The 26419-nt window shown below is 39.4% G+C and overlaps 1 protein-coding gene across 3 annotated transcripts in view; it reads right to left on the reverse strand.

The window, feature by feature from the left end:
• GPR156 (G protein-coupled receptor 156) overlaps window positions 1-26419 on the reverse strand; it is a 94023-nt gene that overhangs the window by 26171 nt on the left and 41433 nt on the right. Inside the window, exon 1 of one of the 3 annotated variants that reach the window (XM_029215492.1) lies at window positions 24355-24432. The exons of the other annotated variants lie outside the window; for them this stretch is intronic. The gene's annotated coding sequence lies outside the window, so the exon portion shown is untranslated. Of the gene's footprint in view, window positions 1-24354; window positions 24433-26419 lie in introns of those variants that run through there. 3 annotated transcript variants of the gene reach the window in all.

Raw genomic sequence — 26419 nt, forward strand, 5'->3', positions numbered from 1 at the left:
AAAATTCAACAGCCATTTATGATAAAAACTCTCCAGAAAGTGGGTATAGAGGGAACCTACCTCAACATAATAAAGGCCATATATGACAAACCCACAGCTAACATCATACTCAAGGGTGAAAAGCTGAAAGCATTTCCTCTAAGATCAGACAAGGATGGCCACTCTCACCACTTTTATTCAACATACTTTTGGAAGTCCTAGCCACAGCAACCAGAGAAGAAAAACAAATAAAAGGAATCCAAGTTGGAAAAGAAGAAATAAAACTGTCACTGTTTGCAGATGACATGTTACTCTACATAGAAAATCCTAAAGATACTACCAGAAAACTACTAGAGCTCATCAATAATTTTGGTAAAGTTGCAGGATACAGAATTAATACACAGAAATCTATTACATTTCTAGACACTAACAACGAAAGATAAGAAAGAAAAATTAAGGAAACAATCCCATTTACCATTGCATCAAAAAGAATAAAATATCTAGGAATAAGCCTACCTAAGGAGGCAAAAGACATGTACTCCAAAAACTATAAGACACTGATGAAAGAAATCAAAGATGACACAAACAGATAGAAAGATGTACTGTGTTCTTGGACTGGCAGAATCAATATTGTCAAAATGACTATACTACCAAGGCAATCTACAGATTTAATGCAATCCCTATCAAATCACCAATGGCATTTTTCACAGAACTAGAAATTTTTTTTTTTAATTTGTATGGAAACACGAAAGACCCTGAATAGCCAAAGCAATCTCGAGAAAGAAAAATGGAGCTGCAGGAATCAGGATCCCTGACTTTAGACCATATTACAAAGCTATGGTCCTCAAAACAGTATGATACTGGCACAAAAACAGAAATATAGATCAATGGGACAGGATAGAAAGCTCAGAAATAAACCCACACACATATGGTCAATTAATGACATGACAGAGGAGGCAAGAATATACAATGGATATACACCCTCTTCAATGGGTGATGCTAGGAAAACTGTACAGCTACATGTAAAAGAATGAAATTAGAACATTCTCTAACACCATACACAAAAATAAACTCAAAATGGATTAAAGGCCTAAATGTAAAACCGAATATCATAAAACTCCTCAAGGAAAACATAGAACACTCTTTGACTTAAATCACAGCAATATCTTTTTCCATCCGTCTCCTAGAGTAATGGAAATAAAAAGAAACAAATGGGATCAAATTAAACTTAAATGGTTTTTCACAACAAAAGAAACCATAAACAAAACAAAAAAGACAACCTACAGAATGGGAGGAAATATTTGCACATGATACGACCAACAAGGGATTAATCTCCAAACTATACAAATACCTCATACGGATCAATAACAACAACAACAACAAAAACCAAACAACATAATCAAAAAATGGGCAGAAGATCTAAATAGACATTTCTCTACAGAAGACATACAGATGGCCAAAAGGCACATGAAAAAATGCTCAACATCGCTAATTATTAGAGAAATGCAAATCAAACTACAATGAGGTTATCACCTCACACCAGTCAGAACGGCTATCATCAAATAGTCTACAAATAATAAATGCTGGAGAGGGTATGGAGAAAAAGAAACCCTCCTACAGTTGTTGAGAATGTAAATTGGTACAGCCACTATGGAGAACAGTATGGAGGTTCCTTAAAAAACTAAAAATAGAGCTACCATAAGATCCTGCAATACCACTCCTGGGCATATACCTGGAGAAAACCATAATTTGAAAAGATACATGCACCCCAGTGCTCACTGCAGCACTATTTACAATAGCCATGACATGGAAGCAACCTAAATTTCCATTGGCAGATGAATGGATAAAGAAGATGTGGTATGTATATACGATGGAATGTTAGTCAGCCATAAAAAAGAATGAAATAATGCCATTTGCAGCAACATGGCTGGACCTAGATGATCATACTAAGTGAAGTAAACCAGACAGAGAAAGACAAATATCATATGATATCACTTATACATGGAATCCAATTAAAAATGAGGCAAACGAACTTATACACAAAACAGAAATAGACCCACAGACATAGAAAACAAATTTATGGCTACCAAAAGGGAAAGGTGGGGAGGGATGAATTAGGAGTTTGGGATTAGCATATACACACTACTATATATAAAACAGATAACCAACAAGGACCTACTGTATAGCATAGAGATCTATTCTCAATATTTTGTGATAACCTATAAGGGAAAAGAATCTGAAAAAGAATATATATAATACATATATTAATATATACATGTATGTATAACTGAATCACTTTGCTGTATACCTGAAACTAACATAACATTGTAAATCAACTATACTTCAATAAAAAAATAAAATAAAAAAATAAAATAAAATGAGCTGTAAGGTAAACTACTTTTTGACAAAACTTTGGGGAAATTTTCATCCACTATTTACTTTATTTGACATGTAAATTGTTTTCCTCTCTCTGTTTGACCAAGAGAGGAAGAGAAAGCAGGGATTGAAAGCAGGAAATTTGGGAAGGGTTGTTTCTTAAGTGATTTTTAAATGAGGTTATAGAGCACTTTGAAGATTATAGGGAAATGTGGACAATCACGGTCTGACACAAATCCTGGGCACCAGTAGAGGCCTGGGACAAGACAGAAATGTGTGAATTGGTTAACCTAAGGAGAAAAGCAGGTTTACATTGGACTGTGATTGATAACAATTAAGAAATAAAAATAACTAGTAACAGTTAAGAAGTAATGTAACTGTACTTAAGAGTTTTAGTCTAAATAGTGTATTCTGCATAAATGCAATATTTATACAACTAGTCATTTGGTAATTATACATTTAGTTTTTTCTTAAACTCACCTACATTTTCTTTAATTAATTAATTAATTAATTAGTTATGGCTGCATTGGGTCTTTGTTGCTACGCGTGGGCTTTCTCTAGCTGCGGCAAGCGGGGGCTACTCTCCATTGCGGGGTGGGGGCTTCTCATCGTGGTGGCTTCTCTTGTTGCAGAGCACGGGCTCTAGGCATGCGGGCTTCAGTAGTTGTGGCACATGAGCTCAGTAGTTGTGGCTCGCGGGCTCTAGAGCGCAGGCTCAGTAGTTGTGGCGCATGAGCTTAGTTGCTCCACGGGATCTAAGGGAAGATGTGGGATCTTGCTGGACCAGGGCTCGAACCTGTGTCCCCTGCACTGGCAGGCGGATTCTTAACCACTGTGTCACCAGGGAAGTTCCCTATATGTTTATTTTTAAATAGTAACAAAGGGGGAAAGCATTCTTATCTATGTATCTGGATTACCTGGCTGACCACCTTAAAGGCCAGAGCGAAGGCAAAACCAGCTACTTAGTACAGCCTACTTTAAGGACAGGCAACGTACCTAGGAGGCATTAAACAAACAGTTTGGCAATGCTGTACTTAGAACCATCACAACCACCATCGGCCCAGCTTGATTACTTCATAGCCGGCAACATAATTACGTCCACACATACAAGAACACCAAACCTCTGCCTGCGACTCAGGCCCCAAGTACGGTCACCGTAAGCCAATGAGTCCAGCTGAGCCTTACCTAGTCTTGGAGCAAAAATCTTGATTTTTTCTCTTCCTCTAAAAGTGAGAACAACTGCCTTGTAAAATGGGGATAATAATAATACACGCTCCCCTCCTGCCCAAACCAAAGAGTTGTGAGGATTCAAAGGGGCAATGTAGCCAAGTGTGTGGCACAGGGCCCAGCATGTAGCAAGCATGTTGCAAGCATGTTGCCAACATAGCTGATGATACTGTTAACCTCATCATCTTCCAGGCTTTAGAAACCTGGGAATCACCTTTTCCCTCTTCCTTTTCCTTCTCCACCTCTACCCAATCAATTGCCAATTTCTTTCACTTGTTATTTCAAAATCTCTCTGAGCTATCCCTCACTCTCCATTCCTGCTACCACATTTATCCAGGATACAGTCGTGTTAGGAGAAATGGAACTGGAGTCGGTATGAGATGGGAATCCTGGCTCAGCCAGTCACAGCTGTGTGACTTTCATAGCCTCATTTAACTAGTCTAGGTTCCTGCTTCCTCATTTGTGAAATGAAGATAATATCTTCTTTTGTATCCACCCACAAGGTACTGTGAGGATCAAATGAGGTGTGTGCTAAAACTCTTTGAATACTCTAAGGCGATGCAAAAATGTTAATCTTTAGATTTTTTGGTGTAAGCTTCAGCTCTCTGTAACACCAGTTTTTCCCTGTCCTAATACATCTTGCATATTGCTTTCACACTTATTTTCTTAAAATACCACCTTCATCACTTACCAAGAGAGCTACATGTATAAAGAACAATTTTCTATTGTTTACCTTAAGTCTCCTGTATCCCCATTTAAGATTTAGCCCTATCCTACCTATCCACTTCTTCCTTCAGGATTGCTTCCTCAGTCATCATGTCTTCAAACTGTGGGCTTAGAGTAATCTTCCCTAGTTTCTTTGTCTCTTCCCATAAGAAGGGGGAATATGTGCTGAATATTGTATACCAAAATAACAATGATTATCAGCAGCTTCGCAAAGCATTTGTTAAGAAAAGTATACATTAGAGAGACCAGTGCTGACACTGATTTAGAAAAGAGGGCACCACTGACCAAGACTGGCCACTCAGTGCAGCCAGAAGCTTGGGCGGTGGTAAAACCACTGGGTGGGATCCTGCAGGACCAAGAACTGAGGCTGTTCTTGCCCGTGGCCTCTCACAAGCTCCTAGGCATCAGCTATGAATATCTGATGATGAGGTTCTCACCAAGCAAATGCCCAGGTTTCACAGCCACACGTCTGTGTTGTCTAGATCACTGATGTACGGTAGGTTTCTTTCTCAACTCCTCTCTGGACCATTTTATTTGAACACCACTTTACAATCAGGTCTCCTTTGTGTAATTCAGTACTGCATGGATCCTGATTTAGAATTCCTCCCCCTCCTGATTTAGTTAGGAGGAACTCAATTTAGTTTTTTTAAAAAACAAAATATACATTACATAGTCTTCACATCTCAGAAGTTGATGCAAATTAATTTTCAAATGGACATGTTATGGACTTATATATGTATGTTTTGATATTTCTCCTAAACAATGATACTGAAAACTTGCCTCAGAAAAAAAAATGAATAGAAGATGATTTACCTATTGTGTTTGGCCAAGTTAACACCTGTGAAGTCACTGAAAGGTGAATCATCTCCAATTCAGCAGGTGAATTATGTAAGTCTGGAGAATGTCTTTGCTACTTTGATAGGAATTCAACCACCTATATCATTTATATTTTTCTATTGAACTAAAAGATGAAGACTGCATATGCTGAATATTTTAATAACCACAAACATAATTTCTACAAGGGAAGAAGATTTAAATATTATCTACTTATAAATAGCTAGGCCCATCTAGATTACTTGTGTTTCATTTATGAAGAGACAAAAAGCCCAGACTGGGTTACTGACAGTCAGAAACAAGGTGGCATTTTTTTTAAAAAAGGATTTTATAGCTACCTCATTATCTTTTTTACTTCATTTACTGATTGGCAATATAAGGCAAGAGTTTTCTTGATTTCTCTCTTCTCAAGTAAGGTTTCAATACATAGAGATAAATATCCATCTATATCTGCAGAACCTATATAAACCTGTATTATCATTTCAAAGTCTTTAATGAATTCAGATGCATAAATGACATCTACCAGTATGATGTTTTAAAAATCTTTATCAAATATCAGTTTCTGAACTTGGTCTTTCATTATACTTGGAGTTATAGAGACACTGGTATCCTGTTGTTTCTTCTTAATGATGTTAAGGACAGAGTTTGGAAACATAGCCTGTGAATGGGGCTGAGGGTACTTCTTGGCTTGCTGTTACTATTAGAAATTTTCCTAAAATGTCACAGGGCCATGCTTTCTAAAATGCTACATGAGTCGATATAAATAGTATCATTGAGCTTTAAACATATCTAAAAACATACCCAAAAAGCTTTTTAATAAAACAATTAAGATTAAATTGTGAAATTTATTGAATTTCTTTTTCAGTCCACTGTTTTTGATCCACGCTACAATGGGATTATAAATCTAACTCATCTGGATATGTTCCAAACAGTTTTATCATAATTTTGTCTGGTGTGTTTCAGCAAATGTGATCATTTATCATTTTGCTTATTTCTAATGTATTAAGTTCAATTCAAATTCTGAACACCTCAAACTAATATTTGTGTGACCTGTAGCTATTTATATTCAAACTTTGTATTTTAAGGGTGAGAGCAGCCTGGCGCTGCTTCTTCCTCTCCTGCCTGGGCCACCATCCTAGGAGACCGTCCTAGGAGATTTCATTAACCTTTCAACTTCCAGAGTTTAAATTCTTTAATCATAACAACTTCACTTTATTCCACTTTCAGACACCCTGGATCACACCCTGGGTCTTATGATCATTCAGAATGGTTCCACTTCAGAAAATTTAAACGCCAATATCTCTGATTTCAATGCATCCAAAATTTAACTCCTGGTCTCCCCCCTCAACCTGTTCTTACATTCTTCCTCAGTTCAGATAATAGCAACTTCATCTTTATATTTGCTTGGACCAAAAATCATGGAGTCATACTTGACTCTAGCTCACCTCCCACATCCAATCTGTCATGAAATCCTATTGGCTCTATCCTTAAAACACATCCAGAATCCAACTACTTCTCACCACCTCTGCTGCCATCACCCTGATCAAAGTCTGACTTTGCATTTCTCATTTGGATTATTACACTAGCCTCCTAACTGGTCTCCCTGCTTCTACTCTGGACCCTCCCGACTTCCATTTTCAACATAGCAGCCACAGTGATCATGTCACTTCTCTGCTCAGAACCCTGCAATGGCTTTCTATCTCACTCGAAAAAAGCCAAAGTCTTTACCAGGGTCTACAGTGCTTACACATTTGGTCCCCATTATCTCTCTACCTCATTTCCTACTTCTTCCCCTTGCCCACTCCACTCCACACACCTCCTTGCTATTTCATGAAAACACCAGGTGCTCTCACACTTCAAGGCTTTAAAGTGGCCGTGCTCCCTGCCTGGAATATTTTAATTCACATATGTGCATGGTTCATTCCCTCTCTCCCTTCATATCTTTATTCAAATGTTACCCTCTCAACCAGGGCTATGATGACAATCCCACTTAAAATCACACTCTTCCACTAGATACTAAATCCTTATTACCCCACACTATTCTCTCCATCCCCATCCCACCATAGTACTTATTACCTCTAACATGTTACATAATTTACATATTTATTATTCTTGTTGTTTATTGTCTTCTCCTGCCAATTAGAATTGTTCATGATGTACTCCCAGCACTATAACACTACCTCACATATTAAAATCACTCAATAAATTTTGCTGTACAGCAGAAACTAACAAAACATTGTAAAGCAACTATACTCCAATAAAAATTAATTTTAAAAATCACCCAATAAATACTTGATGAATGAATGAATGAGTCTCCTATCCTCAGCCCTCTACTCTCATAGGCTTACATCTAATACACTTGCCCACTGACAACCTCCAGACCTTCAGTTCCTTGGTTCTTTAGCTTTCTCACAGTCTCTCTTCCTTCCTCTACTCAATTTCAAACCTCTGGTTGGTTATTGGGACTGTTCTCTCAACAACACCCAATTCCCTTTCCAAACAGGCCCTTTTGTTGCACCTGCTCGACAAAACTCGCATCAAAAGTTCAATCCATTGATGTTACTCAGCCATAAAAAGAATGAAATATTGCCATTTGCAGCAACGTGGGTGGACCTAGAGATTATCATACTAAGTGAAGTAAGTCAGAGAAAGACAAATATCACATGATAACACTTATATGTGGAATCCAAAAAAATAGTACAAATCAGGGCTTCCCTGGTGGCGCAGTGGTTGAGAGTCTGCCTGCCGATGCAGGGGACACGGGTTCGTGCCCCAGTCCGGGAGGATCCCACATGCCGCGGAGCGGCTGGGCCCGTGAGCCGTGGCCGCTGAGCCTGCGCGTCCGGAGCCTGTGCTCCGCAACGGGAGAGGCCACAACGGTGAGAGGCCCGCATACCGCAAAAAAAAAAAATAATAATACAAATCAACATATTTACAAAACAGACTCACAGACATAGAAAACTTATGGTTACCAAAGGGGAAGCGGGGGAGGGATAAATTAGGAGTATGGGATTAACAGATACACGCCACTATATACAAAACAGATAAACAAGGATTTACTGTACAGCATAGGGAACTGTATTCAGTATCTTGTAATAACCTGTAATGCAGAAGAATCTGTACACCGGAAACTATCATAAACTGTAAATCAACTACAGTTAAATAAAAAAAAAAAATTACAGTTCACTGTCTGCTTTTACATCCAGGCTGCTGACTGCTGTGGGGGAAAATTGTAAAACCTTGTAGACTGTTGCCACCAAAATCAATCAGCCAAGCTTACTGTACTACCAGTCAATCTTTTTATTTGTTCTATGAGTTATTTCTTCATATTTCCTTTGTGAGTGACTCACTTCATTGGATTCAAAGAAATAAGAGCACGTGTCTGTCTGGATGATGCCCTCAGTCTAGGCTTGGTGCCCTCCTCCACGTCCTTATACTACCCCAGGGTATATGTGCATCAATACAATTGTTGTGTTATATTACATGACAATTGTATTGATTTTGTTGTCCCACTAGACAATTTATACTCCTCAAAAGCCAGGATGTTTCTTATTTGTCTGTATTTCAGCCCCTAGCACAGGCTTTGGAAAATGGCAAGTGTTCCATAACCATTTGTTAGATGGATGAATGAATGAATGAATTCATTAATGGACATGGAAGGCCCATTGTTTCTTCCTTTCTTTGTTGTCTTCCCTAATCTCATTTTTCCCTGGCAACGCTCTCCTCTGTTAGGTGGAGGAAGGAGCCTCTCATCCTTCCCAAAGTGTGCCAAATGGCCATAAAGTGGCAGAGATCCTTGACAGTCAGAGGGAGAGTCAAGAGCCGGTTCAATGGGTGCTAAGGCAAGAGGGGTACATTCTGGGTAATGGTAGGAGCTTTAGGAGGATCCCCTTGGTCACTCTTAGAATGGCTGGAAACTCCCTGGCATTACTGAACACAAAAGGGCCAAGATATTTTACGTGCCGTGGACTTCCACAGACACAGGGTTTTAACCACCTGGCAAATCCCCAGCCCCCAAACCCTCACTGAAAAGCTGCGTCATCTGGGTGAGCCCCTCCTCTGCTTCCTCTCTCAGCATGGTGCCAAGGGAGTCTAAAAATAAATGAGAGAAAGGATCCTAATGGGATGCTTGTGAAGCTTTTTGCTCTCCCATTCTTTGTTTCTAGGAAAGTGCAGCATCTTGGGGATGTGTATACTCACACAGGCACACATGCATATGTGTTCACTTGTCTCCAGTGAAATCAGGCCACTTGAAAGATTCCTTTCCATTGGCTGAATTCATCTTGGAGAATCCCCCCAGGAAATGCCTTTGTCGAATATGTCTCTTACATCATGTGTCGAGGGCCATGTAGGCCCAGTGACATGATTGTTGTTGAGCAATTGATGGATGAAACCTCATCCTCATGACCACATAGGCTACAGGGTCTCAGGTGACATCTGCTCAGAGGTTAACAACACGCATCCCATTCTGACTTCAGAAAATCTGCTGATCTTGATTTGCTGCTTGCAGCTAGGCTGCAACGCATGCCTTCTCTTTACATCCTTGCAGGCAGTAAATGATGTTTTGTCATGAACTAAAACACTAAGCCCTGCTTCTTGTCCTGAGTGGGCCTGGCCTCTCTAAATGTGCCTGCCTTCCTGTAGCCATTAAGCGCTTGCAGAGCCTTGTTTTACACGGAGAGACCAAGGTCCCTACCAACTATTCTGTCAATTCAGGCCTATAGCACTGAAGCTGGGGAGGAACTAGATGAATAGGGACATTCTGCCTGCAGAAGAGCCAAATGGTTAGCAGTAGTTTGACTTGATGAAATCTAGGGCCCCTTCCAGCTCTCCCCTTCTCAACTTATTCCAGAAGCAAATTTCTTTTCCCTGCTCTGGCTTATTAATAAGCCAGTCACACTTTGCATTTCTTTTTTTCAAAAGATTTTTTTTTGGGGGGGTGTATGGTTGTTTTACAATGTTGTGTTAGTTTCTACTGTGCAGTGGAGTTCCCTGTGCTATAGAGCAGGTTCTTATTAGTTGTCTACTTTATACATATTAGTGTATATATGTCAGTTCCAGTCTCCCATTTCATCTCACCACCACCCCCCGCTTGCCCCCCTTGGACCCTTTGCATTTCTGCTTCTCTAACTTAAGCAGGAACAATAGGCTGACCTGGTTACCAGAGATGCATTAGAATTTATGTCTCAATCAATTCATCAAAATATTTAGCTATTAAGTGCAAAAGAAAACTTGGTATACATCCTGCCCCTAAATTTCCCTCTAACAGATGATCTTCGTGTCTCCATGTTTTATTCATTATTATCTTTTTAATAAACTTTCTGCATCAGACATTAATTCAACAATTCTTAAATATCTACTTGTCAAGGTATTAAGAAGAACTGGAGACAGGAAAGCAAATGAGATCTAATTTCTGTCCTCAGCTCATTAGGATTCTACCTCTCTGGTTTCTAATGTTTTCATGGCAAAGACAATTTGCTTATTCTGTCACCTTTTAAAATAGAATAAAAATTTAATTTAATATTACCAGTTATTTTCTCAGTATACACTGAGCAATTTAACAAAATCTATGTATATGAATGTATGTTTAATATGGATATTTTTATGTGACTATGAATATAAATTTCTAGTATACAAATTTCAAAATGCACAGCTCTCATGGAATATAAAAAGGCCTAAGGATCAATTTTAAAATGCAGCCTTGCAAATATTTTTAAAGCTGAAATGTGAATATTTAGATATAAGACCCAATGCCCATTAATTACTTCATTATACCAGCTCAAGTTTAGGACAGTGGTGAAAAAGCATACTGATAGATTCAAGATAAGCTGGTGATGAGAGGGAAAAAAGAGTACCAAAGGGTACCCTTACTAGAAAGGAGCTTGTATGGTTTTAATTAGGAGTATTATGGCCACATTCCACATAGATTTTTTAAAAATTAGTTTCTATGTCTCATGCACTTGTAATATATTTTAAATGTGTTTTTAAATGCTGGTGAGGGGGAAACACTAGAAACACAAAAAGTCCTCTTCTGTCATATAACCTCAGACCCTAGAGGGTAGGCATGTGCTGTAATTTATGAAGCAGTGATTTCAACTTCCTTTCTCCCCTTAGCTGTGGGAAAGGCCTTGAGCAATTCCTAGCAGGAGACTTGTAGCACTTCCCAAAGGACAGAGCAGATGCCCTGATTTTAAGTAGAGCATAAAGCACAGCACAATTGGCCACGTGAAACACCCAATCACAGGGCGTCTGCTGTGAACCAGAATATTATCATTTACCAGGTGACATGTAAATTGATCTCTCTGAGGCACCAAAGACTGGCCTGCCATCTTGGGGAGGTTTCCTTTCCCTCTTTCCCTTCTTTCTCATCCTCAGGTTTGTGGTGTTAGAACTTTGGGCCTTAGTGAATCTGAGTGAAATCCCCAACAGCTACAACTGCTGGAATCATCCCCCACTGGGCCACAATCTGGGAATTCATGATGTTGGGACTGGGTTTTACTCAGCTTTGTCTCTATCAGCACCATCTACAGGGCCCTGAACCTGGTGGAAACCTATTAAATGTCTCTTATCCTGGATAAATCATGAGTCTTGGAAGAGTACTCCAAAGAGAAAAAGGGAGACTTCTAGAAAGGCAGGACCTGCTTGCTCCCCACCACTCTGCCCCCCACAAATTGCCTAGGACAGGCTTTGAGTCTTAGGGTTCTAAGGAACATGGCTTAAACCACTGAGTGAACCTGATTCCCTTATTTTAAGATGAAGGGACCAGTATGCAGTTTTACAGCCAGATAGGGACCACGTGGGGACAGCTAATGTAGATGTCCTGACTCCTGGTTCCTTCTGGTGTTCTCTCACTTCCCTCCAGTCTACCCCAGCCACCTGGGACCTGTGTCCATCCTACTGATCAACGAACTTGTGCTAGGGCCTTCCTGACCCTGGTTTCTAACGTCCTGCACTAGCTCTGGCAGGCCCAGGGTTTTCTTTTCTTTCTTTCTTTCTTTTTTAAAATATTTATTTGTTTATTTATTTGGCTGCGCTGGGTCTTAGTTGCGGCATGTGGGCTCTTCATTGCCACATGCAGAATCTAGTTCCCTGACCAGGGATTGAACCCGGGCCCCCTGCATTGGGAGCGCAGAGTCTTAACCACTGGACCACCAGGGAAATTCCAGGCTCAGGGTTTTCACCTCTGCCTTCTCACCTTTAGCTGGAATTTACCATCAAGAGGAGATAGAGAGGTAGTCTGAGTTCCCTGGAGTGCCTTCTGCTGGGCATTGCCTGCCTCTTCCAATTCTGATTGCCGGCCTGGACCTCAGACCTTGGCAGGGTTCCCTACGACTCCTGGCTCGACCTACTGGCTGCAACCCCAGACTGAATTCTTGCTACAGCTGGCTTTGGGCTCTTGGTTTCCATCATTGTCTAGTGTTCAAGTCTTGGCCCCAGCAATGGCCTGGAAGTATCTGCCTTAGGCTGACAGGAGTTGCATATTCTGTCCTGTAATCTGATGTGAAAGGAACAAGTGTTAGTCTGTGTGTATGTTTAAGCAGCTTTCATGGATTAACACTGAGGTTAATACTGAGGTTAATACTGAGGTAACATAAAGTTGTGGAAAAGGCGTGGCTTTGAAATTGGACTGACTAGATTGACTAGCTGTGTGTGATGGGTGATCTGTCTAACCATGCCAAGGTGGTTTCTTCATCTCAGTTTATCCTCCTGAGTGCTATATGGGTTAGAGATAATGTACCTAAGGTAAAAAGCAGATAAGAAGCCTGTGATAGAAAGTAACAACTAGTACCTTTAAGTTAAATTGTCTGTGTGTACACATACAGGGACTAAGTGCTCATTTCATGATGTTTGAAGTAGTGAAGGATCCTGAAGTGCCTCTGGATCATCAAAAATTACATTATAGTCAGAATCATATGAATACATGTTTTCTCTACTACTTAGAATATTGATAATTATACAGAATAATATTAAAAAGAGTAGGCAACATCAATTATATATTTAATATGTGCTAGGCTGTGCTCTACATAAACTACCTAATGCAATCTTCATAGCCTTCTGAGATACACAGTATCATTACTCCTATTAAAAAAAATTTTTTTTAACTTATTTTTATTTTTATTTTTTGGCTGCATCACCCGGCATGCGGGATCTTAGTTCCCCAATGAGGGATCGAACCTATGTCCCCTGCAGTGGAAGTGCAAAGTCTTAACCACTGGACTGCCAGCGAAGTCCCATTACTCCTATTTTTAAATAGAGAAGTGGGATTTAGCAAAGTTCATTAAAGTGATCAAGTCACATGCCTAATAAGTGATGGAGCTGGGATCTGAGGTGGAGTTTGATTCCAGAGCTTGAGTTCTTACGCCATTTAATCTTTCACTGGGCACACCTTTAACCTTGTTAAGGGATGTTAACTTTTTTTTTTTTTTTTTGGCCGGACCACACGGCATGCAGAACTTCCCTGACCAGGGTTGGAACCCTGCAGTGGAAGCAGAATGTCTTAACCACTGGACCACCAGGGAAGTCCAGGATGTCAACATTTTTTAACCCCTCTTTCCAATTTCCCACCTAGGCCTATTGAGGAAAGGTTTTCCTCCCACTCTCCCCATGTGGGAAACTGCTGAGGAGGAAGCTTTCACCTCCCTCTCCACCCCAGTACTCACTCTTCCCCGAGCGAGCAGGAGCCTGCAGTCACACTGGAGAGAGGTAACAGGCCTGGGCCACGTCCTACCAAACAGTCTCCAAGGCAGGAATTTCCACTCCACTTCCCTCCTTTCCCATCTCCACCGGGCAACGAACTCGTCTCCCTTCCTGGGGCCCATTTTAGAGTTGCGTCAAGCAGCGCTTTCTAATTTAGCTTTCACCAGAAATCCCTGTGCTTTCTTTTTCTCAAAAGACTTTTTCTTTTGCAATTATTTGACTCACAGGGAATTGCAAAACAGAACTGAGAGTTTCTGTGTACCCTTTGCCCAGCTTTCTCCAAAGATAACATGTTACATAACTAGAGTACATTATCAAAACCAGGAAATCAACACTGGTGCAATACTATCAACTAAACTATAGACCCTATTCGAATCTCACCAGTTTTTACATGCACTCTTTGTGTGTGTAGATCTATGAAATTTACCACATGTATACATTAATGCATTGATAACTACCACCATAATCAGGATACGAAACTCTTCCATTATGCAAACAAAACAAAACCTCCCTCCAACTACCCGCTCCAAGTCACACCCTTCCCTCCAACCATAACCCCTGGCAACCTCTGATCTGTTCTTCATCACTATAAATTCATCTCTTGAGAATGCCATATAAATAGAATCATACAGTATGTAACCTCTTGAGACTGGCTTTCTTCCCTCGGCATAGTGCCCCAGCTTGTTCCCTTTTATTGCTGGGCAGTGTTCCACTATATAGATGTACCACAGTTTGTTTATCCATTCACCTGTTGAAGGATGTTTGGATTGTTTCTAGGTTTTGATTATTACAAATAAAGCTTCTATAAACATCTGTGTACAGTTTTTTTTTTTGGTGAAGATAAGTTTTGATTTCTCTAGGGTAAATACCCAGGAGTGTGATTGCTGAATTACACAGTGAGTGTATGTTTGACTTCGTACAAATCTGCCAAACTGTTTTCCAGAGTAGTGGTACCATTTTACCCACCAGCAATGTATGAGAGATCCAGTTTCTTTGTATCCTTGCTGACACTTGGTCTTGTCAGTATGTGTGCTCTTGGCTAGTGTGGCACATGTCAGCTTTTAAGAGTAGAAACCTTGGACACCTTCTGATTATTAGTGCTGTGTGTTTGTATGCACTCTGACTGGACCGAATCCTGGAGGGGAGTAGAGTGTGCTTAAGGTTCCAAATTCTTATCAAGCGTCTCCTGTATGCCAGACACTGGTAGGTGCTAGGAAATAAACAAAAATATTGTATTTGAATTTGAGGACTCAATATGAGGCAGAGGAAATAGATAAGTGGATGGGTAAATATGAAACAACGTAGCAACTACCATGGTATATGCAAAGTGCTGTGGACACTGATAAAGGAATTGTGCCTTAGAACAGTGGCTCTTAAATTTTAGAATTGGTAAGAATCACCTGAAGAGCCTGTTAAAGTACAGATCTGGTCATCATCCTCCAAAGTGTCAGATTCAGTAGGGTCTACCGTAGGGCGCCAAGAATTTGTATTTCTAACAAGTTCCCAGATGCTACTGATGCTGCTGGTCCAGGGCCCACATTTTGATGGACAAGAGTTTGTCTTAAAGGATGAATAGGAGTTTATCAGGTGAAAAATGAGAAGAATCATGAAACAAGGAAGAGCATGAGCAAAAGCTGGGCGATGAAAGTGCATGGTATACTCTAGGAATGGCCATTATCTTGTATGATGCAAGTACAACTTAATTTAAAGGGAATAAACAGAAATTGTAGATTAAGGCCAGACTACAAAAGATCTTAAGCGCTTACCTTAGGAGTTGGGTAGGCAATAGAAGTCTATGTTTGAAGAAAAAAATGCTGGCAAGAGGGCAAAAGCTGAACTGGAAATGGACAAGACCAGTTAGGGGGCTCCTGCAAGAATTCAGATGAAAAGTAGATCAGTACTACACTTGGGCAACAGAGGTGGATAATAGGAGAACAATTTTAGAGACATTTCAGAGATTAAATGTCTAAGACTTGGTGACTAACTGGATGTGTAGGGAGACAAGGAAATCCAGAATGAGAAATGTGGATGGTAGTGCTATTAATGGAGACAGGAAATACACAGAGGTAGAGAAAGATTAGTGGTAAGGTATGAGTCTGTTTTTTGGTCACCAAATCTGAACTGACTGAGGAACATCCATCTAACAATATCAACTATGAAGTTAGAATGTGGGATTTGAAAAAGGCAGGGCTTCGGGATATGTCACAGGAGGGATTAAGACCAGGTGATGGGTATAGTCTAAGAAGTGAATTAAGACGGGAACCGAAGATGATATCAACATGAAATGGGTAGGTGGAATACAGGAGCCAGTGAAAGCAGCTGGTAAGAAGCAAAGAGCTAAAACCAGGACAATCATGTATGGTAAAGTGAAGAACAGAGAAGTTTTCAGAAAGGAGGAACAGAGGAGATGGTTAAGTGTTAACGTGGCTTGAGGCTAAACAGGATGGCATCTAAAAAGAGATGAGTTGATTTAACGACGTTGTCAAAGGCCATTTCACTGGAATCAGGGCATGAGTTGAAGAATGCGCTGGAGATGAGGAAGTGGAGGTGGCTGAATACCACTCTTCTAAGAAGCTTGGTGGTAACAGGAAGGAGAGGGCCAGGGCAATAGCTTCAGAGAAAGGCATGACTAAGAGAAAAATTTCTTCTGGAGGCCTTCAAAAGTCTCAAGACGAATGTCAACAGTTTCCAGTGGCTAATCAATATTTATTTGTCTACCTGACTTGAAATATGCAAAACAGAGAAAACTATTTGATCAACTACTACTGATTCATTCATAGGAGGCAATTTGAATGTGGTAATCACTGTGGTATCTTTCTCAATAAATTCAGAGGCACATAATTAGTTTAGACGTATTGTCTTTTGGTCTCTGAGCACTCCCTGTGCCCCACTATTAACAGCAAAAGATCCCACTGTTATTCTAAGCTTCTTCCTTTTAATAGATTTAAATAATCCCTTTATGTGTTTTGGACTCTCTTCAAAGGTGCTTCTCAAAGTCTTTTTTCCTGTTTTGTACCTAACCTGACATACTCTGTGGACTCCCTGATCTCTTCTGGGTAGCTTTTTACAGTCTTTGAGAGATGTCTTTTTCCCACCACAATAACCATTGTGACTATCACATTTTTAAGTGCTTGGATTTTTTTCTTTTTTTAAAATTCTCAGTTACTCTTTTAACTGGAAGTACTCAGTTACTTCCAATAGAATCTCTTAAAACAGTCTCCAATCTTCTTATGACTTTCAAAGCCTATGTTTCAATCTTCTCCTAGCTAATACTCATATTTTGTCATAGTTTCCCTTTGAACACTGAATGACTGAGATAAATTTTCTGGGCTTATGGATTGAATGTGTCATGATAACTCACCTTAATTGGCTCACCCATGGTTACCTCCTAAGACCAATGCCTAGTCACAAGGCAAGAACCACAGCCAGGACATTTTTCTAACTGTAGGTGGTTTGAAACCTCCTGTTATAGGAAAGTTCATTCTATCAAAAATCTCTGTTAAAAAGCTCACCTCTACCTCTTGACCTGATTAGACTTTTTACAATTCACATTTAGTGCAAGTTTTAATACCTGGCATAATTTCTAAGTTTCTAAATCTTTAACATTTGTATATTGGTATCATCAGCTTGGTCACCTAGTCTAAGGCACTGGTTCTCAAACACTGGAATCACCTGGAAAGTTGGAAAAAACTGCTGCTATTGTCCCACCCCCAGACATTCTGATTTAACTGGTCTAGGGTGAAGCCTGGATATCAGGATTTTTAAAAGCTCCCTAGGAGATTCTAATATAAACCAAGTTTGAGATATCACTGGTTTATATTCCTAAGATAAATAATCTAATTTTTAAAATTGTGAAAGGATTTGAATAGACATTTCTCCAAAGAAGATGCACAAATGATCCATAAGTAAGTGAAAAAATGCTCAACATTATTAGCCATCAGAGAAGTGCAAATCAAAACCACAAAACCACTTTATACACACTAGGATGGCTAGAATAAAGAAGACAGATAATAACAAGAGTCGGCAATTATGTGGAGGGAACTGGAACCCTCAAACATTGCTAGTGAGACTGTAAAATGCTAGAGCTACTTTGGAAAAGAGCTCAGCATTTATGTAAACACAGAGCCACCACATGACTCAGAAATTCCACTCCTAGACATACACCCAAGATAAAGGAAAACATAATGTACAACAAAAACTTATACATGAATGTTCATAGCAGCATATTATTCATAATAGACAAAAAAAGGGGAAATAACCAAATATCTCTCAGCTGATAACTGGATAAACAAAATGTGGAATATTCATGCAACAGAACATTATTCAGCCATAAAAAGGAATGAAGTGCTGCTTCATACTACAACATGGATGAACCTTGTAATCATTATGCTAAGATTATGCTAAGTGAAAGAAACCAGATACAAAGGGCCACATGTTGTATGACTTTATACATATTGTCCAGATAAGGCAAATTTATAGAGATAGAAGTTAGACTAGTAGTTGCTAGAGGCTGGGGGAGGGAAGAAATAGGGAGGGACTGCTAACAGGTATGAGGTTTCTTTTCAGAGTAATGAAATTATTCTGGAATTAGATAGTGATGATAACTGTCCAATCTTCTGAATTGTACACTTTAAAAAGATGAATTTCCGGGTTCCCTGGTGGCGCAGTGGTTAAGAATCTGCCTGCCAATGCAGGGGACAGGGGTTCGAGCCCTGGTCCGGGAAGATCCCACATGCCTCAGAGCAACTAAGCCCATGAGCCACAACTACTGAGCCTGTGCTCTAGAGCCCACAAGCCACAACTACTGAGCCCATGTGCCACAACTACTGAAGTCTGTATGCCTAGAGCCCGTGCTCCACAGCAAAAGAAGCCACCACAGTGAGAAGTCCGTGCACCGCAACGAAGAGTAGTCCCCGCTCGCCACAACTAGAGAAAGCCCGCAAACAGCAACGAACACCCAATGCAGCCAAAAATTAATTAATTTATTTAAAAAAGATGAATTTCATGGTGTGTGAATTATATCTCAAAAGAATAAGTATATTCTTATTGTTATCTTATGTGTCTGAGGAATTCTTACCCATGGAGATTTGAGAAAGACTCTCCTTGCCAATAACTTTTCTATTCTACTACTGTTTGCTGTATATCTCACACAAAGCTAGGCCACCTCCTTCCCTTTCTGGTAAGAATCTAAAGCCCAGGGTAAAGTATCACAATGTGCCAGAAGGAAACATCTGGCTTTCGTCACCTTTACTAAAGAAGGATATGAGGAAAATAAATAAATTCTGGAGAAGAAACGCTGAGTGGCAGGGTCTCTAAAGAATGAGGACAGACCACTCTGCAGCCTGGAAAGGAGAAGACCAATGGGGATGTCATAGAAACCTATTAAATCACAAAGAGATCTTGTGTATACTAGAAGGAAATCCTGGAATACTTGAAAGAGGTGATACCATTTAAAGGTTCAGAAATGTAAAGTTAGGACATGAAAAATAAAGTAACAACTTCACAAAACAGGTAATGATCTAAGGATGATCATTATCATTATTCCCCTGAAAGATAGTACAGGCAATAAAATACAGTTTTAAGGAAATGGCCCTATAGTAGATTATTTTATCAAAATAAGTTACTACTAATAGGAGTTTTAGTTTTTCTCTTTAAAATTTAAAACGATTTTAATTGTGGTAAAATAAAAATAAAATTACATACAATAAAACATAAAATTTACCATCTTAACCCTGTTTAAGCGTACAGTTCAGTAGTATTAATTATATTGACATTGTTGTGTAACCAATCTCCAGAACTTTTTCAACTTGCAAAACTGAAACTCTATACCCATTAAACAATAATTTCCCATTTCTCCCTCCCCCCGCCCAGCCCCTAGCAACAACCATTTTATTTTCTATTTCTATGAGTTTGACTACCCTTGATATCTCGTATAAATAGATGCATACAGTATTTGTCTTTTTGTAAGTGGCTTATTTCACTTAATGTCCTCAAGATACATCCGTGTTGTAACATATGTCAATTTCCTTCCCTTTTAAGGCTGAATAATATTCCATTGCATGTACATCTCACATTTTGTTTATCCATTCATCTGTCAATGGACACTTGGATAGCTTGTTTTTTGGGGGCAGGGGGGAAGATGGGACCAAATACTAAAGTTGATATCCAGAGGATTAACCTGTCTTCTCCTAATAAGGCGCTTGGTATCACTATCAGAGACAGAAAGCTGGTAAGAATTGGGGCTCAAATGGTGGCCAAAGAGGTTAGACCAGAATTCAGGAGTCTAGGCAGACTCATAGGATTAAGACACACAAACCAGATACTGGGAGCATGAAAGGAAGAAGAAGCAGTGGTAATTTAGGGATTGAACATGCAAGGATGTCTAAAACCAGGAGATCTTGGTACAACATTGTGAATCAACTATATTTCAATTAAAAAATGTTTTAAAAAAGTAAAACCAGGACATCACTTTGAGGAAGAGAAATACAGAAGAAAGAGTCAAAAAGGGACTTCCCTGGCAGTCCAGTGGTTAAGACTTTGCCTTCCAATGCAGGAGGTGTGGGTTCAATCCCTGGTCGGGGAGCTAAGATCCCACATGCCTCATGGACAAAAAACCAAAATATAAACAGAAGCAATATTGTAACAAATTCAATAAAGACTTCAAAAAAATTAAAAAAAAAAAAGAAAGAGTCAACAAAATAGTGAAGTATGAGTGAGAATCAAAGTCCGCCAAGAAGGGTCAGGAAGTACAGAAAATTAGCAGAGGACCCAGTGAGTGAGGGGTTGTACCAGAAAGGGAGGATATACTACAGGCTAGTGTAGGTATCTAAGGGAGAGGTCTAGGATTCTAGGAGGCAGTATGCCACGAGGAAAGGAATGAACAGACTCTAAATAGACACTGGCTGCTCCACTCTGGCCTCTGCCCTAGGGTATGTTGATTTGACAAGAGAGAGGGGGAAAATGAAAATAGATAGGCCATCCAGAGAAAACCATAATTCAAAAAGATACACGCACCCCAATGTTCACTGCAGTGCTATTCACAATAGCCAGGACATGGAAGCAACCTAAATGTCCATCAACAGAGGAATGGATAAAGAAGATATGGTACATATACACAATGGAATATTACTCAGCCACAAAAAGAACAAAATAATGCCATTTGCAGCAACATGGATGGACCCAGAGATTCTCATACTGAGTGAAGTAAGTCGACAGAGAAAGACAAATATAAGATAGCGCTTATATGTGGAATCTAAAAAAAGACTACAAATGAACTTATCTACAAAACCGAAATAGATTTACAGATATAGAAAATAAACTTATGGGAGCTTCCCTGGTGGCACAGTGGTTAAGAATCCGCCTGCCAGTGCAGGGGACACAGGTTCAAGCCCTGGACCGGGAAGATCCCACATGCCGTGGAGCAACTAAGCCCACATGCCACAACTACTGAGCCGTGCTCTAGAGCCCGCAAGCCACAACTACTGAGCCCGCGTGCCACAACTAGCCCACGTGCCTAGAGCCCGTGCTCCGCAACAAGAGAAGCCACCACCATGAGAAGCCTGTGCACTGCAACAAGAATAGCCCCTGCTCGCTGCAACTAGAGAAAGCCCGCGAGCAACAATGAAGACCCAACGCAGCCAAAAATAAAATAAATAAATTTATTTTAAAAAAAAAGAAAAGAAACTTATGGTTACCAGGGAGTGGGAAGGGGAGGGATAAATTGGAGGACTGGGATTGATGCATACACACTACCATATATAAAATAGATAACTAATAAGGACCTACTGTATAGCACAAGGAACTCTACTCAATACTCTGTAATGGCCTATATGGGAAAAGAATCTAAAAAAGAGTGTATATATGTATTTGTATAACAGATTCACTTTGCTGTAACCTGAAACTAACACAACATTGTAAATCAATTACACCCCAATAAAAAAATTTTTTTTAAGTAAATAGATAGGCCAGATCTAGGAAATTTATACTGCATTCTGGAGCTGACTCTCAACATCCAAAACGGTGTGGCTACTTTGATTTCCATCCAGTCTAGTGTCAATATTGGCATGGGTTGGATTTGGTGAGGCTGCAGGGATATCTACGCAGCGGGGATGCCTGGGGTCCAGAGAGTGTTAGTTATAGTCTGAAAGTTGTTAGCGGGGCCTGCTATAATATGAATTTAGTGCTAATTTACACCACTTATTTTCTTGTGCCTACAGCCAAACTATGCCCAGATTCCAGGGATGGGACCAAACTGATAGTTGAAAGTTAATGGGTGGGGGGGCAGATACAAAAAGAAGAAGGGTATAGAGATTAGAAGACAATCAGTTCTTTGCAATCCTAGGCTATACAGTAATGTTACTGGTCCACTGTGAAATTTATCAGGATGAGACATAACTGTTCAGATATTACATAAACAATATTACCAGTTTGTTTTTCTTTTCTCTCTTTCTTCTTCTTTAAAAGAGTTTAGAGTACATAAGTACGATGTGCAGGAAAAACATGTTTCTAGAAAATTATATTCACAGATAAGCTTCTCTAATTTGCCAGTTCTACTCTGCTGAGGCATGTTTTCCAGCAAACAAAATGCACTAATAAATCTATCAGGGACACAAAGGCAGTGGGGGACAGCTGCAGCCGCAGCATCCAGGAGTGACAATGATTAATTCCTACATCTGCTCAGTCAGATAGAAGCAAAGGTCACTGTGCATAGATTAGCATCCTGATCACCACCTCCTCCTAACACACACACACACACACACACACACACACACACACATGGGTGCGCGTGCATGCACGCACACAGGAATAGCATCTTCCTCCATTGATCACGGCAAAGTTCAGAATATGAACTGAAATATGTCTACTGTCTGAAAACTTCCCTCCCCCCAGAAAGCAAGCTCTTTAGTGGGACAGAGACGGAAGAAGGAATAGAATAGGATCAGCAACCGATTAATGTCAGATTACTGTCTAACCTTGTTAACATCCAAATTAAGTGAAAATCTGATGCTCAGCTACATTTACGAAAGCCAAGGGAACAGGAAATTTAAGAACAAATCCTGATGCAGGAATTTGATCAAAGTAAGAAAGGCTATTATGGTGAAGCAGTTGAACACGTGGACATCTGGCATTATGTAAGGAAGGTATTTAGAAGCTGACTCTTTGTCCTCATGTTCAGCAGTCTCCTGAAGACATTGCCACTTCCTATTCATGACTTCTACACTTATAGATACCTGACAGGTTGACTTTTTAAAAAAATAATCTTGGACCAGGAAAGGTATTTTTTAAGTGCACAAATTATAAATGTTTAGCTCAGTGAATTATTACCAAGAAAACATCTATGTAATTATCATCCAAGTCAAGAAAAAGAACATTTCAATACCTCAAAACCTCCACTCATAATTATTACCCTTTCCTTCCTCCCTAAAGGTACACCACTATCTTGACTTTTTTTTTTCCACTAGCTTGACTTTTAACACTATACTTTAGTTATGCCTGCTTTTAAAATGTATTTAAGGGGAAGCATATAGTACATGTTCTTTTGTGGCTAGCTTTTAAAATTTGTTTATGAGATTTGGTCATGTTTCTGGGAGTTAATAACTTGTTCATTTTCATTGCTGAATAGTATTTCATTGCAAGAATGTACCATAACATTTATTCCTTCTACTGTTAAAGGACAGTTGGGGTGACTACAAATAATGCTAGTGTGAATATTCTTTATACAACTTTTGGTATAAATGTGCATACATTTCTCATGGGAATAATTTAGAAGTGGATTTGCTGGATCACAAAGTATATGAATTGTTAATTTTAGAAAATATGCCATATAAGAAAAATAAGTACTAGGGATGTAATGTACAACATGGTAAATATAATTAACACTGCTGTATGTTACATATGAAAGTTGTTAATAGAGTAACTCCTAAGAGTTCTCATCACAAGGAAAAAGTTTTTTTCTATTTCTTTAATTTTGTATCTATACAAGATGATGGATGATCACTAAACTTACTGTGATAATCATTTCACGATGTATGTAACAAATCATAATGCTGTACACCTTCAACTTATATAGTGTTATATGTCAATTATATCTCAATAAACCTGGGAGAAAAAAAATTTTCACAGGAAAAAAAAAGAAGATATACCAAATCACTTTCCAAAGTGGTTGTACCAATTTGCACTCTCACCATGAGCAGACAAGAATTTCACAGTTTTGCATCTTTATCTTTATCTTTAAAAATTTAAGTCATTTGGTGTATATCTCATAGTACTAATTTGCTTTTCCCTAGCCATACGTAACCACTAACCTACTTTCTGTCTATATAGATTTGTCTATTCTAAGCATTTTAATAAATGGAATAATAAAATATATGGTCTTCTTCTCAAAAAGGGAAAGAAACCCAAACATAACACTAAAGATAGTCTTCAAATCAAAAGGGAAGAGAACAAAAGAAAAAAGGAACAAAAAAGAACTAAAAAAAACACAAAACAGTTAACAAAATGGCAATAAGTACATACCTATCAATACTTTAAAGGAACATGGACTAAATGATCCAATCAAGCCGCACAGCACAGGGAGATCAGCTTGGTGCTTTGTGTCTACCTAGAGGGATGGGATGGGGAGGGTGGGAGGGAGATGCAAGAGGGAGGAGATATGGGGATATATGTATATGTGTAGCTGATTCACTTTCTTATAAAGCAGAAACTAACACACCATTGTAAAGCAATTATACTCCAATAAAGATGTTAAAAAAAATGATCCAATCAAAAGACATAGACTGGCTGAATGGATACAAAAACACCACCCATATATATGCTGCCTACAAGAGACTCACTTCAGATCTAAAGACACACAAAACTAAAAGCAAGGGAATGGAAAAAAGAATACTCCATGCAAATGGAAATCAAACAAAAGCTGGGGCAGCAATACTTATATGAGACATAATAGATGTTAAAGCAAAAACTGTAGCAAGAAACAAAGGAGGTCATTACATAATAGTCAAGGGATTGATACAAGAAGATACAGCAATTATAAATACATATGTGCTCAACATAGGAGCACATATAAAAAACTTTATATTTATATATATAATAAAACATTCCATCCCAAAGCAGCAGAATACACATTCTTTTCAAGTGCACATGGAATATTCTCCAGGATAGATCATTTGCTAGGCAACAAAACAAGTCTCGGGAAATTTAAGAAAACTGAAATCATATCAAGCATCTTTTCTGACCACAATACTATGAGACTAGAAATCAATTACAAGAAAATAACTGCAAAAAACATAAACATGTGGAATCTAGACAATATGCTACTAAACAATGGATCACTGAAGAAATCAAAGAAGAAATTTTTTAAAAATCTGAAGACAAAAGAAAATAAAATCACAACAATCCAAAAACTATAGGATGCAGAAAAAGCAGTTCTAAGAGGGAAGTTTATAGCAATACAAGCTACTTTAGGAAACAACAAAAAATCTCCAATAAACAACCTAACCTCATACCTAAAGAAGAACAAACAAAACCCATAGTAGAAGGAAAAAAATCATAAAGATCATAGCAGAAATAAATGAAATACGGACTGAAAAACAATAGAAAAGATCAATGAAACTAACAGCTCGTTCTTTGAAAAGACAAACAAAAGTGATAAACCTTCAGCCAGACTCATCAAGAAAAAAGGAGAGAGGGTCCAAATCAATAAAATCAGAAATGAAAAATGAGAAGTTACAACTGGCACCACAGAAATACATTCTTGCTGGGTATGGCCACAGGCAAGGCCCTGACTGCTCCTTAACTAGACCATTTCTCAGGGCTGTGTTTGCAGTGAGCAACCTTGAGAGATGAGGTAACATACCCCACCCCCCAGACAAAGAATAGGCTTGTTACGATTCACTATAAAAGTGATGAATTCCCCAGGCTTAGGTTCCTTTCCTTTAATGGTAGCCCCCTGTGTGTGCAAGTATCATCCATCATGGGCCCTGCATCATCCCCATGGGACTGATGGCATGGGAACCAGCACAAACCCAACACGAAGCTCTGACTACTGCTTTCTACCATGAGTAATGAAGTACTTTGTTTCTGACCCAAGAGTCTTGTGTCTTTTGCTAGCATAAAACAGTAACAGGCTAAGTTGTTAACTTATAAGTAAGGCAAAATCTCATACCCTACACAATTCTTTTCCTTTGATTGATTGATTTATTTATTTATTTTTGGCTGCATTGGGTCTTCATTGCTGCGTGCAGGCTCTCTCTGTGGTGGTGAATGGGGGCTACTCTTCGTTGCGGTGTGCGGGCTTCTCATTGTGGTGGCTTCTCTTGCTGCGGAGCACAGGCTCTAGGTGCACGGGCTTCAGTAGCTGCGGCATGCAGGCTTGGCAGTTGTGGCTCATGGGCTCTAGAGCACAGGCTCAGTAGTTGTGGCACACGGGCTTAGTTGCTCCGCAGCATGTGAGATCTTCCTGGACCAGGGCTCGAACCCGTGTCCCCTGCATTGGCAGGCAGATTCTTAACCACCACGCCACTAGGGAAGCCCCCCCTACACAATTCTTATTACTCAAACTTTTTGATTTCCCAGGTAGTAA

Source organism: Monodon monoceros, unplaced genomic scaffold (genome assembly GCF_005190385.1).
Source record: "Monodon monoceros isolate NGI ecotype Baffin Bay Population unplaced genomic scaffold, NGI_Narwhal_1 Super_Scaffold_11, whole genome shotgun sequence".
NCBI classification, from domain to species: Eukaryota; Metazoa; Chordata; class Mammalia; order Artiodactyla; family Monodontidae; genus Monodon; species Monodon monoceros.